This window comes from Drosophila subpulchrella, chromosome 3L, assembly GCF_014743375.2.
Source record: "Drosophila subpulchrella strain 33 F10 #4 breed RU33 chromosome 3L, RU_Dsub_v1.1 Primary Assembly, whole genome shotgun sequence".
NCBI classification, from domain to species: domain Eukaryota; kingdom Metazoa; phylum Arthropoda; class Insecta; order Diptera; family Drosophilidae; genus Drosophila; species Drosophila subpulchrella.
This window is the reverse complement of record NC_050612.1, coordinates 17970583-17987844: the sequence shown is the minus strand read 5'-3', so window position 1 is coordinate 17987844 and position 17262 is coordinate 17970583.

Sequence of the window (17262 nt, the reverse complement as noted above, 5' to 3'; positions counted from 1 at the left end):
CTAGGTCTTGTTCTATTCATTTTGTATTTTTTGGTACACTTAGGGACAAAAAAACAATTTTTTTGGGAGACATACATTGAAGTGACTATTTCAAAATGAATTCATTGTATATAATACAAAATTAATATAATATATCAAAATATTTTTTTTGTGTTCTTAAAAATTATTAAAAAAAATCACATATTATTTCTTTTTCGTCACATTACGTTAAATTGACAAATATTATTTAAAAAGAAGATAAGTACGTAAAATTTCAATTAAATATTTCAAAGGACAAGTTAACACCACCGCAGTCCGGGTTTTGCTGTCCAGTCTCTTCCGATTTCAAGGACCGACATTGGTTGCACTTCATCATTACAATTAATACAGAAAGTGCAGCAGATCAAAGTGCGAATGCAAAGTGGGAGGAAGTGGGCGGAAAATGGGGAAAGCGCGGACAAAAGGCGCGAAAGACAAAAGGCGGCGACAGTCAAAAGGCAAAAACAACAAGCACAAGTTGCCATTGCCATGTCAAAGGTAATGACAGAAGCCAAACAATTGAAAAGTTGTAACAAACAGTAGACAGGGAGGGCAAATGGAGAGGGGCCCCCGGAAAGCAGAAACAATGAGACTTCGTTAGCAACAGTAGCAAAAAAACATATATACAATGCTTAAAAAATCGCAGAAATATGGCAAGATATTGTCAAAGGAAAAAAGAACAGAAATAAAAAAAAGTTCGCAAGCAATTTTCTAGCAATATATTTTCCGCTGTTGACCAAACTTTTCACGCGCTTTTTGATGTTTTCTCCATTGCAAAAGTGCAAAAATAACAACGAAAAATGACGCAGAAATATTTAATGAGGCCAAAGTGCAAAAAAAGTGGGAGAAAAACCAAGCCAGCCAACAAAAAATCTAATTTAATAACCAAATAAAAAGCTGGTCAAGGGAGCGGTCTCAAGGGAAAAGTAAGGAAAATGGAAAAGCAGCTATGCAAATGCCGCAGATAAAAAGAAAAAAATGCGATTCGCATAACTTGAGCGATTTGACAAATTTACGAGTGAGTTTAGCGGACTAATCATTAGAGATATCTTTTTTCCCCCTCTTAAAAAGTAACCCCGCAGGCCAGAATCAACATAAAAAAAGTGGAGGTAGTGTTGGGGAGGAAAACCTGCAAAGAGCTGGGAAAGTGCTTTCCATTGACAATGCTTCTTTTTTTAGCGCGTGCATATTAAATACTGAAATGCCTATTTTATAAAATAGGAAAATAAAATTAAAAAAGCTTTCTTATTTATTGTAAGTTTATAAATATTTTTTTTTTAAATTAAAATAGCATACACAATTTACCTTTACAATCGGGCAGTAATTATTTGGAAAACAAATTAAATAAAGAAACCTACGCATGAAATTCCAATTTCATAAATATTTTAGCTGCCTTTTAAATTTAAATTATTTACACTTAAGAGTATTTCATAGTCAATAAAACGCTTTTTTGGTTTCCTCTTTATTGTCGTAATTTTTTCAGTTTTTATTTAGCATGGACCGAAAAAAGCGGCGAGAAAGGAAAATCTCTTGCACATAATTTTAATGTTTATCGTCTTTTATTGTCAAACAAATTATTTTTGATATTTCTGCTGCAGGCGATGCTGCCGCCGCCCCACGATTTTATCCAGGTGATTCCGTCTGGGAAATGATTCAGCTGCTGAGGGTAACCAAGGAGATTCGGAACACACATATCTTGTAATTTGATTAGCATGTGGCAGCACCGAGGAAAAAGGAAAAAATGTTGGAAAAGTGAGGGAGGGATGGATAGAATAATAATCATAAAGAAAATCCAGAAACGACATGCTGATCTCTATCGGGCGAAAGTCAAAACAATTTAATGCATGAATAAAAAATAATTTCCTTGCGAGGACATCCTGCTGCGGAGTTTTATTAGATTTCTGGCCAAAACTGAGTTCATATGTGCACTTGACTGTCGGCAAAACCCAAGAACCCATCCCAAAGGAAATCCCTCAATTTTCTCATCTTCCTTGGATTTATCCCCTGCCTTTCATGTCCCCATGTCTTAATACACGTTTGATTATTTATCCAACATTAAAAGAAAGTTCGGGGAAAAATGTAAGCAAACACACACACGCTGTCATTTTGCATATGAATTAAAACGCCATAAATTAGCAAAGAGCGCTTTTGCCAATTGAACTGTTTGTCCTTTTTAAGGGACGAGGGAAGGATGTCGCACAGGAAGCTTTTGTTTGCCTTGCTAATGCTTCCAAGTCTCGCCGGTCGCCGCGGATTAATTCAAAGCCGAGCGGAAAATGGAAAATGGAAAACGGGAGCCACAATCAAAAGCGGCAGCAGGAGCTCTTAATAAGCTGATTTGTTATTTATGATGTTTTCCTAATGATTTTCAAATTTTCATTGGGAATTCGGGGATGGTATGTGGGGGCTGTGTTGAAAAGTATATTCTTGTGAATTGAGTTTGTATTAAGTTCTGTTTAAATAGTTCACAGCAGATATTTGTACATATAAAGGAAAAATATTTTAACATTAGCCCAAATTTAAATTTATATTTTTAAATACATAAATATTTGAACATTAGCCTTGAAACTATTTTAATACATTTTTAAAAACCAGATTAATATGCAAACGTAATGCTAACTATATAACTACAATTGCAATTTATAGAAAATAAAGTCAAATCAGTTTAAATTGAATTTTTTCTTTAGCATAAACAAAAAGTTTTAGTTTAAAGACTTACTCAATTTTAATAATGCATTTAAACCAATTGAATCGAGTGTGCTTAATTCTCCTCCCCACACACAGCCCAACATAAATTAGTTAGTGCAGTGCGATGGTGATGGCCCGACCCAAATCCGACTTAATACGCTCCGCTTAATTGTTTACAGCATTAACGCAAAAACCTCAGCAAATCCAATAAACAGTCCCCAGTCCTCCGAGTCGAAATCAGGATCTAGCGACCGGGTGGACAGGCCATCAATATTACATCACAACATGGCATCACATAACACGCAGTCAGACCAAAATCGCGGCGACAGGAAATACGGGAGTATCCTTGTCGAGGGGCTGTGGAAAGGGAAATGGAAAAGGACCCGGGGATGGGGCGATGCTGCTGATGATTCGGGGGCAAACATTAATCAGCGAATTATCAATGCAAATAATTTTCAACACGCCTGAATGCGATATCAATCAACGGACATCGCTTCCGCTGCAATAACCAGCGACGACACCAACAACACTACCGTCGTGCCAAATACACACTACATATATGGACATATATGTTCGTGCAGCCCGGGCTGGGGCACTTAACACACAATTAAGTGCAAATAATTGCAAGCGCTGCATATAAATGATTTGTTTAAGCCAACATGACGTGGGATAAATCACCCAGCATCTTCATTTCGGGTACGATGGGGTAAAATAGACCGAGTTCAATTCAGTTTACTTCAGAGTACAATTCTTGGATTTTTTATTCATTTGTTTAACAACAGGTTTTATATTTTTTGAAGAGAATAAACAAGTAATTTTTGATCCAGATATATTAATTAAAAATAATTTTAAAGATGATAATGTTCAAGGCTGCAAAAAATCGAATTTTAATAGAATAGTAAATATATAGGTTCAAAAATTAAATTTGAAAATATAAATATAAATATAAAATATGCAAGCCAATGATGTCCAATCTTTAAAGTAGAGTAGTTTATTTCTAAAACACTAACACTCGTTAAAAAAATTGTAAATCTTGGTGTGGTGTGACCTTATATAAAAATCTATCTATGTTAAAAATATAATAAATGTAATAGCTCACACCCTGTTTTTTAAATTAGAATAAAACAAAAAATTGTTTGTATGTCATTAATAACATGGAAGTACATTTATTAACTTACTTTATATTTGTCTCCGTCTATTAAGATTTGTGAAATTGTAATTAGGAAGCAAAATATAGAATCTATACTATGTTGCCAGACCACCGTGTCAACGAAAAGGCCTTCTGCGACATTTGATCAGCGGATAATGAATTTGAATTTTGCAGTGGATGCATCAGAATGACCAGAGAAGTAAGACCGTGGAAATGGCGCCTAAGACCCCTGATTTGGCCACTCCCTCTTCGAATTGGCTGTTGAGGCGCTTAATTAGTATAATCCGCGTTGAAATTATTCAAGTGTGCACTGTGAAATGCAATAAGGGGTGTGGCAAAGGGGGCGGGTGGTGTGCTTAGTCCTCATGGCAACGCATGTGTGTGTGTCAGCTTCATCCTGATTATGATAAGATTGGCAAAGCTGCATAAATTTAATGACAGCAATTAAGCCAAGCGACAAAGTTCTCGCAAGAAGCCTTATCAGAGGGACAGCAGCATGAGCAGGGAATTCCCGCACAGTGCCTGCGAAAAGTGCACGGCATAATTGAATACTATTAAGCCAACTTAATGCGCATTTCATTGGGCCACGCGACACACGGTTAACCCCTTCATGGCCAACGTTTTCGTATCGCAAGTCAATGGTGTACCTTAAAAATAAATACTAAATAATGAATACTAAATATTTATAATTTGTTAGTTCCAATACTTTATACGATTGTGGTGTTTGGTAGAGATAAAAACACATCTATTGTTTTATTTTGTGATAGCAAGGTATTATCATTAATAATTAACGTTGATAAATTTAATTCTACCACCTTTTAAATGTAAGTTATAAGCAAATAACAATTTAAACCTTAAATATTTCTATTCCTACAATGTTATTTAAGATCATTTAAATTGTTTTAGAAATATAAATAGTTAAAACATTTTTTGGTTTATCCACATTAATTTGGCCACAAAAGGGTTAAGGGGTAAGATCGGGTACATTTGCATATGGACGAAGAACATGCATGTAAGTGTCATTAAATATGCAAATTACAAAATAAATACAACAGCGAGACGATATAAAAAAAACTTTTTGGTCCAAATGAGATTTATGGGGTCCAGTTGGCAGGGAATAAAAGAAAAATGTGTAAAGTGCACTTAAGCAGTCGAAAGGATTGCTTCCTGCCTTTCTCCACTCTCTCCTCGGAATTCTTCCTTCTGCGGTCACTTTGTGTGAATCACTGGCGACGCAGAGTCTCCAACTTGCCACCACCCGCTCGTTTTCCCCAGGAAGCCGTAATGGAGTTTTCATTCAAATTATTTTCGGTCCAGCTCTGGGAAAATGCAGCGCAAGCCAAGGAGGCAGTAAATTGCCTGAATTGATGTTCTCCTTCCTGTTTTGGTATTCTCTCTGCCAACTCTCTCTAGTTCCGAGTGCTGCTTTTCTTTTATCTCTTAGCAAAGCCCACATATTGTCCTGGTATAAATCAGCACTGGAGGTGGAGCCGCAGCCAAATAAAATTTGTTAAATCTAAAAAAGGGTGAGTAAGTTTTTTTAAGTAAGACAAATGAAACGCGGACTTCTCCTGTAAAATTTAATCTTCGACTACCAAGGAACCAAAAAAAAAGCCAAAGTATATTCCAAATAATATTTAATTCTTGATATTATTAAATATTCAAGAAAAAAAAACATACCTACACTTATAGAGTTATTTTAAAATTCTTTATTGTTTTCTGTTTCTGTAAGCATTCTGTAATTAACGGAAACATTTTGTTTTGTGCAATTTATTTTACGTTTAAGCAATAAATCAATTTAAATTTTTTATAAATTTAAACACAGTATGTATACAGCTCTGTTTTTACTTCACGACTATGCAAAAGTGACCTCTAAAAACTCCACCTAATGCACACTTTCCGCATTTTCCTTTCGAATTTTGGCAACCACATGGCGCACATTTCATGTTCAGGGAAACCCACATAATATATGCATGCACTCACCGAATCACACTCTTTTACAGCCACGAGTCCCGAACAATGCAAAATTTTACACATAAAAATTCTTTTCGCACTTTTTGCATCATTAATTGCGATATTTATGACTCGAACCCCAAAACCAAGGGAGGCGAAGAGGAAGGGAGATCTGTGCGACATTTTCTATGTAAATTTGCTAGCCTTTTATTGAGCTGTATGTACGTGTTGAAGGTGTCAGCTCGACTAAGGGACATACCGACAAATGCACTGCAAAAAGTTTAAATAAAACAACTATATGTTTTTAATGTAGTTAGTAATAATTTTAACTTGATAAAAAATCCAATAAAAAGTCGACTAATTTCATAAAGTACCTATATTATTGATATTATCTAAGTAATAACTTTAACAAGCAAACAAAATAGTGAAAAATTGTATTACAACCTACTATGTAACTTTTAGTAGAATCCATATATAGGATTCATAGAATACATAGAATATAGATTTATTTATTTTCTTATGTGTACGTAGGTATATATAATTGATTTTTATATACAATTTCCTTATTCTTAACGTTCGCCCTTATTTTCTTAGATAATTTTATTGGATTTTTATCTACTCCAAACATATTTAATTTGAAGAGAGTTTATAAATATTTTATAAATTATTTCTTGCAGTGCACATATATCGCTGTCACCGTGCGGAGGCGAAAGGAAAAACGCGGCTCGTGATCGTTTGTTGTTTCAATTTCGTATAAACATGTAAATAATTTCCAGCTGATTGCGCAAATTCGTTGCGGGCTTGATTTTTATTATTGCATCCTTTGTGCCGTCTCTTTCACTCCCTATATCGCTGTCTCGCTTCCACTTCAAGGGCGGCAGCAGGATGCATAACGAATTTTGAATTGCAGACTCTTTTTTTTTGTTCCAATGCCCTTTTGCATTTTCCTTTGGGTGCGTTGTTCGCGCTTTTGTTTTCAATTTGCAATAAGTCTGTCAATTGGCGAATTAATAAACTGGAAAATTCAACACAAACGGGACAGATTGGAAAAGTCATTTAGGGAAACTGGGGGTAAGCAAATTTTCCTTCCATCAGCCAGCATATGAGTGAAGAATTCAATTTCGATGCTTTAGAGAACGGAAGTCTTTTTTGCGGCAAGGGAGTATAATCCTAGAACTTTGAGTTCGCTTTTCTATATTTATTTGACCAATTTTTTTTATAGATTTTACGGCAGACCAGCTAAATGTAAAGGCAATAATTTAAAGCCGAAATATGAACTCATTTTAGAGTCACCTTCCGACACATAAAAATCGTAAATTAAAGTTTGTATCTCATTTAGCTTATAAGCTTAGCTTCTTTGCTAATTTAAAAGCAGTAAAACATTTCCTTGACTTCCAACCTCTCACCTCATTATGTAAATGTACAGAAAATTAGTCAGCCCATTGCAATTTTATGATATCAAGTTGTAAAATTTTAAAAACTGTCAGCGGGCATGGAAAATTAGCCTGATCCTGTCCTTTGCTAAAATTATGTAAATTTGCAAATTTTACGACTGGCGCGAGAAGAAAAAAACATTTGCTAAACAATTTTACGACTTTCCAATAGGCAAATTTGCGACTTTACCCTAATTAGCTATATAGACTGGGGACACGCGAGAAGAATCGTAAAATTGTAGGCACGTGCGGGGCCAGGGAATTTTTCCACCATCTGTCTGCTTGGTGAAAGGCCCACGTCATAAATGTCGAACGGCAGAAAAGTTCATAAATATAACTTTAAAGTTTAATGAAATGATTAGTGACGGTTGAGTGCGAAATTTTTGCATTTCTCATTTGGCTGCAGGCGCGATAAAAATGCAATAAAATACGCGACTGACAATAAAAAACGAAATTCACTTTGATTTTACAGGGTTGACGAGCTGTTGACGGACTGGAAAAATCGATGTAAACGGGTTGTAAAAATATGAAAAAGGAAAATGCTTGGGGTGCCATATAGCAAACCCATTATTTTGCATAAAAGGGTGTGCTTTTGAAGGTATCATTTTTTATACCACGATCAAGGCAATAGTTTTTGTCTCATACTATTTTTTTCAAAAGATAACTGGTGCGGAAATGCAAACAAGCTGTTGGAATAGGATTAGAAATTCAATTTTTAGTAGAAAAAGTATATGCATACTTGGAGTTTTATGCTATAAATTGTATAAAATTCTTTAAAATAAATATTAAATGTTTTAGAAATAATAAACAGTATTAAACTATAAGCTTTCATTACAGAACTCATATGATGAATAATAAATTGCAGTTTTAAAACCATATGTAGATAACATACGATTCAAAACGAGTCCTGTATTAGAAAGAATAGGAATTGTAATTTGCGTTCTATTTGCAAGTCCTGAAATTTCGCAGCATTTTAAAATAACTCGCAACAATTTGTTTTGACCCACGCAACAAAGCCACTAACTAGCAAGTATCGAAAACAATCCTCCCCCACTATAATTTGACATAATTTATGCAACGCTCGGCCAGTTAATCAAATTGCAGAGTGCTGGAAAAATTCCTTTGGACGCATGCATCCATGCAGCGGTCGAGGGAAATTGCAATCAAATCAGCTGCCGGTCCGCAGGCCAATCTAATTCAATTTTCAAAGCAAATTCGTGTCATGCCCCGCACTCGACAGCCAAATAAACACAAATAGAACGTCACGCGCTGCAAAGCCGAAATTAAATTCCCTCAGAGTGAAAGGAAGAAAGAAAATACCAGGCAAACACACCGTGACACATGTGGCCAAAAAAATGTGTCCTCTTTTGTTGGTCGATTTTTTGCTTAGACAGCGGAAGCAGAGGAACAGGCGACCAGCAGCAGGTGCCAAATCTGACGCCTGGCAAAATTGTTGGCCAAAAAAGTCGCACACATGAATAGCTCTAAGTGTAGGAAAAGGAAAAATGAAAATATTTAGACCAACGTATACCTGGTACTTTGCTTTTTTCAGATAAACGTTAATACATCTATTGAACCTGAGAAAAAGTGTATTTAGCTCAAAGAAAACCAGAACCATTAATTGATCTTTGATGTTATGTAAGCTATGGGGGATATTTCAGGTAAAATAAAATATCGCCTATAAATATATTTTAAAATATTTTAAAGAGTAGTAAATAGATTGATAAGATATAATTGATGCAATGATTAGTTGACTACATAAAATGTATATAAGTAAAAACATATAAAGGAACTTTGCTACAAGTTGAAAACTAATCGTTTCACCCACATACCTTTAACTCAAAACACCCATAGACTCTCGAAATATTGGGTAGAGAAAAGAAATGCAATAACTAAAAGCAAAGCACAGCTGGAATGAAATGAACTAGACCCCGGCAGTCGAACATTTGACGAATGTGCGGCAAACCTGCTGCTTGGCCACAGGTTGGTCAGATCTGGTCAGGTTGTTTTTGCAGAATGGATGGTTTGTGGGTGGTTGGGTTTGGGTGGGTAAATCGCTGTGTGCTTGAAATGGGCGCCGCAACATGCTGCGGTTTCTTGGGGAGGGAAAAAGTGAAGTGGAGCTTATAAATCCCACACACCCACGGCGAACAAAAAAGGGAAAACAACAAATGCAATGGCTGGGCGGAGTGCAACAATGAAATACGCAAAATATTGACAGGCCAGATAATAGGGTATGAGTGGGTGAAGGGTATATGTGGCAAAAGGAAAAAGTGCCAGTCACAGAGGAAAACGAGGCACAAAATGCACTCGCAACATGCGACTTGCCTGTTACAATTAAAACCCCAGAAGAGTTCTGAAGTTGGAGATCCCGAGCTTTGTTTCAATGAGAATAAGGTGTGTACCAGTGATTTGCGACATATTACAACACTTGTGCAAAAAACCACTTCGAATTGAGAACTAATATGCTGAAACTTTCTCGAAGAAAATACCATCTTCAAGAACTGGTTATCATTTTTTATTCAGTGAACACTTTAACTTACAATACTTTAACATTCCATACTCCAAAGGACTTAAAGTCAACTAGTTTTATTCGAAATAAATAGTATATGTAGTATATAACTAGCTATAAACAGAAGATTGACTGTGTACAAATAAAATGTGAAGAATAAAAAAGATTTCTTTGAACAAAATTATTAAATTTAACTTATTATGATATTTTTTAATATGTTATATTTAATATTTTATTAAAGATATTTTTAGTGTAATACTTAAAAAGATCCTTAAGACATACCATATAATTTTCTGGCTTGGTCCGTTACAATTAAAGTCCACTGCAAGTATACGATGGGGGTGATGGGGAACCCGGGGAGGGAGATAGACTTTGGGGAGGTGGACACCACCCTCTTATGTAATGCAGTGGACAGCAGGCTGGCAGCAACACTCGACAACCTGCGACGCGTCATTTGGCCGCCCATGATTTCGTGGACAAAGGACGACGGCAGAGGAGCAGCTGCAATTTTGCTTGAATGCTTCGGCTGGCATGAATAAAGCATCCTTGTGCGCTTGTTATTAATCCGACATGATTGGCAGCACCGAAATGGACAACACACACTCGTCCACAAACAGGCACACACACACAGTCGGCCGTAAAGGACACAGGTGGATGGATCCAGTGTCCTGTCATCGGCCCACGAATTTCGAAAAGAGACGCCGACAAATTTGTTAATTTATTATGCCAAAGCGACGCGACGGCGACGGCGACGAAAAGGCAACGATTTTGACCCGACTCCCTCGGCATCATTTAGCACACCCACACAAATGTCAGCCCGCACACAGATACACACCCACACCCACAAGATGGCAAAAGTTTCCTTTTTGGGTTTGGGCTGCGGATTTTCTATCCAGCTCATTTGGCTAGCTGCATGTCAAGTGATTCCGACTAACGCAAATCTCATTTCGAAACAAGAAAGTAATGGGAATTTGGATCTATAACGAATAGGAGATACCCTTAAAAATATATATACACTTTAATTTCAGAAAGTGCATCAGCATTCCAACGAATTCATAAATATCAGTTTTTAAAGCATACTTTTTGGGGCTTCTTTACTTTTGCAGGCAACCAGTGAGTAATAAGTGAATAATCCTTTAGTTTAATTTAGAATGAACTATAATTATAGACCTTTTCGAAAATTATCATTGCATAATATGATCAATTATACTGATCCAAATGCGATTTTTTTTTATTTATTAAAACTTTTGTACATTTCAAATAAATTTAAATTTATAATAACGTATTGGATTCCTTAAAAAGAAAAAACAATTTAAAAAATGTATTCTATTATATTCAGAAAAGTATCACACTAACGACAAAAAGTAAATGTATCCCTCGAAAAAGTGTACCATGCAACTTTGTTGCACAGATTACAGTTTTGGTCCCGTGTGGTCAGAGTGTCCTTTTTAATAAAGGCAGTCGTGCAGGAGTCGCCAGGAAATCGCAGCTTCACAGCCACATCCTGCTCCGCCTGATCATACAAATTAAGCCCCCGTGTTCAGTTCTGTTCGGTTTGTTTGTTTGTTTGTTGGCCGGGGTCCAACACCATGGAAAATGGACTGCGGCATCGTGTGACTTAAAAGTGAAATATTGCAATCAGTCAATGGATTTTCCCGATGTTGTCCTGCCGTGAGTAGGCTTCGATTTTAATTAAGGAATTAGGCAGAGTCCCAGCGAACGTGAAATGAGCAGGCGACACTCACGAAAAGCTCATTAGGGTGCAACTCCCTTCAGGGGAGATTGGGATTGGCCAGAAGGTGGGTAGGTGGATTACGTCGGGGATTGAGTGCATCAAACTTAGTTAAAAGTGAATGGAATGTTGCGAGGATGGGCATGCATTGCCTATGTCGAAGGTACAAGGAAATGAGAACTGAGAAAATAATCGAATTAAAAATAAAGAAATTAAAGATGAAATCTAACAAAAAGCTTTAATAAGATACAGACTTAATAATTGTTTTTTGTATAATTTTATAATACATTTAAGTACAAAAAAAGTAAGCATTGCAATTAAAACTTAACCATAAGTATTGTTAATCTAGGCTTATTTCAAAATTAGAAAACAATTAACCATCTCAAATGCCCGTCGAGGTTTACGCTCCTGATCCCTTTCTATAATATCTTAAGCTCTAATAAATATTAATCAATGTATAAATAAGAATCGTTTGCTGCTAAAACCCCCCTTTTGAATAACCAGTAACCCGATCAAAGCCAGAAACCACACAATCGACCAACAATACCTCGAATTAACTTTGATTAAACATTGGCCAAATGGATCATCAATAGCTTCGGGTTTGGCTAAAACACCTGGGAGCACACAAGCACATACAAAATCACAATACCAAGTGGCCCCAAACATTTGTACAAAATTTCCAACGTTTAATAATCGAACTGGGAAATGGAAGGAGAGTGAAGGGAAAGGGGAAGACAGGACGACAGCAACAGAAATTACACAAATGCTGAAAATGTCCACAAGGAGAGAAGGGGTTAAAAGGCCGCCATGGGAGAGCCACTCAGCGTCGAGTGATGTGAGTTCTAATACAAGCAGGCAAAATACATCCTCATAGGTATTTCATTTAGGAACCTTTATATTAATTTCAGTACTTAAAATACTATTTCTTTTTAAATTATTAAGATTTTTATCTGTCTTTATAATATTGTATTTAGTTTAAATTTGTATAACAATATTAAATAGTATAAAAAATACTACAACAGTCAGAAGAACAATTGACAAAGTATTATATTAATAATAATATGAATTTTAAATGTTAGATATCATATAAAGATGCTCAGAACAACATTTAATAAAGTAAACAAAAAATAAAACAAATTAAGAGTTATTATAAAGTCCTATCCATTTTAACGAAAGAAAAATATATATTATTAACCCTAATATACTTATATTAAATTTAATAATGGATAGCAAACTTGAAGTATTTCTTTGAGTGTGCTGGAATATCGTTGGGATGAAACAAGGTGGGTCGAGGTGAACGTGGCCGGAGAGTCGGGTTTGTGTGGTTGGCACACCCAAAGTGGCATTAGAGATTTATCAAGTGTAGCGTGACGTGGCATGGACTAAGTCACAGGATGCAGTCCCATACCGTACTTTACGCCCCCCTCCGAACTCCCAGCACATCGAAAGGACAATCTCCACACACGGACACATTGCATTACGTGTAGCGTAACAAATGTACAAAAACACGTAAACTCGATGGAAGGACGGAGTTGGTAAGGAAGGACTCTGCTGCTGCCAACTGCAGGCAAAAGTGGAAATGGAGCCGGGACACTTTGACTATTAAGCAGCAGCGACAGGACACAGGAGCAGCAGTAGCAGCTTGAGAGCTGCTCATATTCGATACCCTCTAGTTCGTGGGGACAAAAGGTTGATAATTGTGGGGCTTAAATAAAATGAAATATTCTATAGACAATTTATTGATTTAAAACATACAACTTCAGAATATTAATACTTTTATAGATATTTTAAAGAGTTTAAAATATAAGTTCATAAGGTTATTTGTTTAATAAGCTGGGAACAAATATGTAGATATATTGCTTAATGATAATAGTCAATTAATTATAAGATATTATAATATTTGAAAAAAGGAAAATTCTTTTTTCACAGTTCCTAGTTACTTTCACAGGACAACCAGATATCAACCAGTTGCAATGGTTGGCAACTTTTGTCCTTGGCCATTCAACCTCTTCCTCCCATAATCTCCCTCGTCCTGGCGCTTTTTCTTCCACATCTGCGGGGGCTATTCGATGACAATCAATGGTTTTTGGTCTGCTGCACACACTGGACCCAAAGTTGACTCAAACTCGAGATCAGAGGAGCTGAGGCTACTTCTGCACTCCTGGGAAGATGTGTATGCATGGGCACGTGTGCCGTGTCCTGTTTTTTGGGTCCTGTTGTTGGGGCCACGCTTCATAAAGGATTCAAATTCGAGTGCATCAAGCGGAGCTGAGTGGAGTGCCCGGTCTAATTCCAAATAAATGAAGTGTATGGCAAACAATGTGGTCGAGATTGGGCAGGAGAGCTCCTCAAATCTGCTGGACAAACTTTATCGTCCTTCACAGGCCAACACCAACTGTACTCGGTACATCCAAGTTCTCTCAATCCTTTTTTCCTTTGTGGTTTCTGCTGTCTCTTGGCATAAATGCATTCGTTTTGGCTTTTTCTAGCTCTGAGTTTTTCCCCAAAATTAATTAACTCTGGCCAGCGTTGAATATTGGAACCCTGCGGGACATGTTACTTTGAGGCTCCTTTGTGGCTTCTGTTGATGTGTCTATCTGGGCCTAGCTAATTAAAAAGTCAACAAAAACCAATCATAACATTGTGTTGACAATTTTTTCGAGATTACTGTGAATGTTTTGTGAAATTTGCATAGAGTCAATCAGCTTAGAGAAGACTCCATAGGGCAGTCTTTGATAAAAGCTTATCAAATTGACATGAGGAGGAGGTATATCCCTCATTAGACTTTTGAATCAATAAAGTAGTGCTACATTTCAGCTTTCTTAAATTCGATCTTATAAATTAAATCTACTAAAAATGTAGCAACAAGTATTACAATGAAAATTTTAATATGTTCCGTTTTAATTTCTCGAGAGTATCTGGAATTCGTTGCCAGCCTCCACCTCCCATCTTACTTATTGAGCTCTTACAAAAAAGGGGACTTAATCAAGTGCAGCATTTTGTTGTTTCCCTTCAATTTCATGTGCAACTCGAATTGCAACCGCCCAAAGCTGTCAATCAGCATGTTGCAGGTGGTGCACTGAGTTACCCATTAAAATGGCAATTCGGGGGAGGAAGATCCGCCCGAACTCAAGGCATTTGGCTAAATGCCGCTGATTGCTTTGCGGGACAAAAGGAGCAAAAAGCGGCGAAGTCCTTGCCAGTCAAACATTGCATAAAATCCCATTTAATGCCAAGCAGCCACATGTGTCAGCCGCTGCACCACCGCAGCACACAGAGAAAATATTATGATTGATAAATTCTAAAATCTATGTTGGTAAAAAATTCTAATATAATTAAATACATTTTAAAGGCCAAAAAATCAAGAAAATAAAAATGTTATAAATTATTTATGTATCAATTTCAGTTTTACTAGTAGAATTTTTTTCTGTGCACTTAACCACCACACCACCCACCGGAGCCACCTCGAGTGCAGTTTTCTCTGCCATTCTAATGGAATTTTCCTCATGACTTAATTCAAACAATAAATGCGCTCAATTGAATGCAATTTTCATTCGTCGTTTTCGCTTCTCCTTTTTTCCTAAAAATATTGTAAGGGATATTCGAGTCACATCCTGCCAGGGATCCTGCGGTTACACACCACTGATAAAGCCACTTGAGTGCAGCATGGGGGATTGCCTTCTCGAAAACACTTTTTCGATGACGTTTGCAGTTTTTTTTGCCGCAGCTCCTTTGTGCGTCCTTTGTGTGTTGTTTCCGTTTGCTTTGCTCGCTTAATAAACGTATACAATTTGTTAATTTGTACAGGATCAAACATGAAAGTCGTCGTCTGCTGCTCTTGGTCGCTTCCTGCCGCTGCATCCTGGTAATTAGTTCCTCTTGCTAAACTCCGAAAAGCTAATTAGATTTTGGCCGAGGCGAAAAAGATTTCATTAAATGCATGCGGCAAATGAATTGTGCGGCGGCAGGATAAAGCCTGCGAAAAAGGCTTAATTGAAGAGGAGATTTATGCAATAGAGGAAATGAGCTCAGAAGAAATTGGAAAAAGGGCGGAGTTAAAGGGCAAGATGAAAGTGAGGAAAAAATATAGGATCGAATTCCCAATGTTAAAGTAAAAGGGTATAAATAGTTACAAAGATAAATAAAAGGTAATCAAATAAAATAAACAAGGTAATTATATTATTAAAATTATTTAATTAAAGACACTTTATTCTATGTCTACAATTTCAACAATTTAAAAAAAAGAAGAAAGTAATTTCTACATCCTAACATTACGAGTTACTGTTCCAACAATTTAAAAATCTCCAAATCACATACTACAATTACTTCTTGACTAACTTAATTTCAGCCATGAAAATATACACTCCAATTTAAAGAGTAATATTCAAATGAGCAATAGCATAAACAAATTAATTCCGCATATCTAACTAGCGAAACCAAATAGAAAAAAATGGGTGTTTCATTAATTAAATTAAAATCCACTTAGAAGCTCATTAAATGCAAATCTCCACGGGTCAAATAAAACGCAAAAAAAACCAACCCAAACAAAAAAGTGGAAAACAATTCTAACCACAAAAACGCATTAAATGATTTGCGTAATTTACCCAAAACAAAAACAAATTGGGCAAACCGAAAAAAATAAGGGTAAACCGAAACCAAATAGCAAAAAATAAATAGCGGACCGAAACCGCATGTTAATTAAAAATCAAACTAATTTCCTAATTGCAAAGCTTACCAATCATTAAACACCAAACGGGGAATCCCAAATCGAACACCAGAAAAAATCCCCTGAAATTCCTTTGATTTATTTCCAATGAGGGAGCGAGGACGAACCATTTGACCAATTGTCACACAATTAAACAGACAAATTTGAAAATAATTTTTCATTAAATGCAATGCAAATCAAATGGAAAGCCAATCTGTGGCATATGTCAGGGGTGTGGCAAGCGGGGGCAGGGGGTGGTTAGAAGGGGGTAACACTGCATTAATCCTGTTACACGCCCATGTTCCGTGGCAGCTATGTAAATGCGTGTGAGAAAGATAGGTGTGATAGGATTGTGTTTGTGGTATGATCCAATCCCCTTTTTATCAAAAAAGGATGATAAGAGGTAGCGATAGGGTATAAAATGTATATGAAACTTTGAAATTAGTTTATAAGCAATAGTTTTCCTACATTTTCCTTGGTTATAATCAAGAAAATCTGAGTATGAAGTGAATAGGAAAGGGTTTCTAATTACAGTCAAGTTATCCCAATGAAATATGTATAGATGGTATACCAATGTTTATATATTGCATCCAAAAACTCATTTAAAATTTGTGATTTCAATAAACAAATAATGAAATATTTCATCCTATAATGAAATGATGATGATTAAACTCGTCCACATTTTAAAAAGAAGAGACCCAACTTTATTTAACATAAAAGAGAAAGAAGAAAACATTTACATATAATAGCAACCAAAGATATGTGTCTTACTAGATATCAACAAGTCGGTTCCCTGAATTTCTTTCATTTGTTGTAACCTTTTTGAGCTTAATTAAAATCCGCAGAGCAATGTGTTTTCCATTGCAACCACTCCCTGAAAAGTATGCAACAAAAAAACGAATTTGCATATCACAAGCTGATGCCGGACACAAAAACCTATACCTCCGATACGGATGCATATATAATACACGCATATAGAGGGTATGTATGCACCATATTGGATGGAAGTAAGTAAACAACAAAACAAACACACATTCGGACTCAATAAATTTCAATTTATTTGCGTAAATC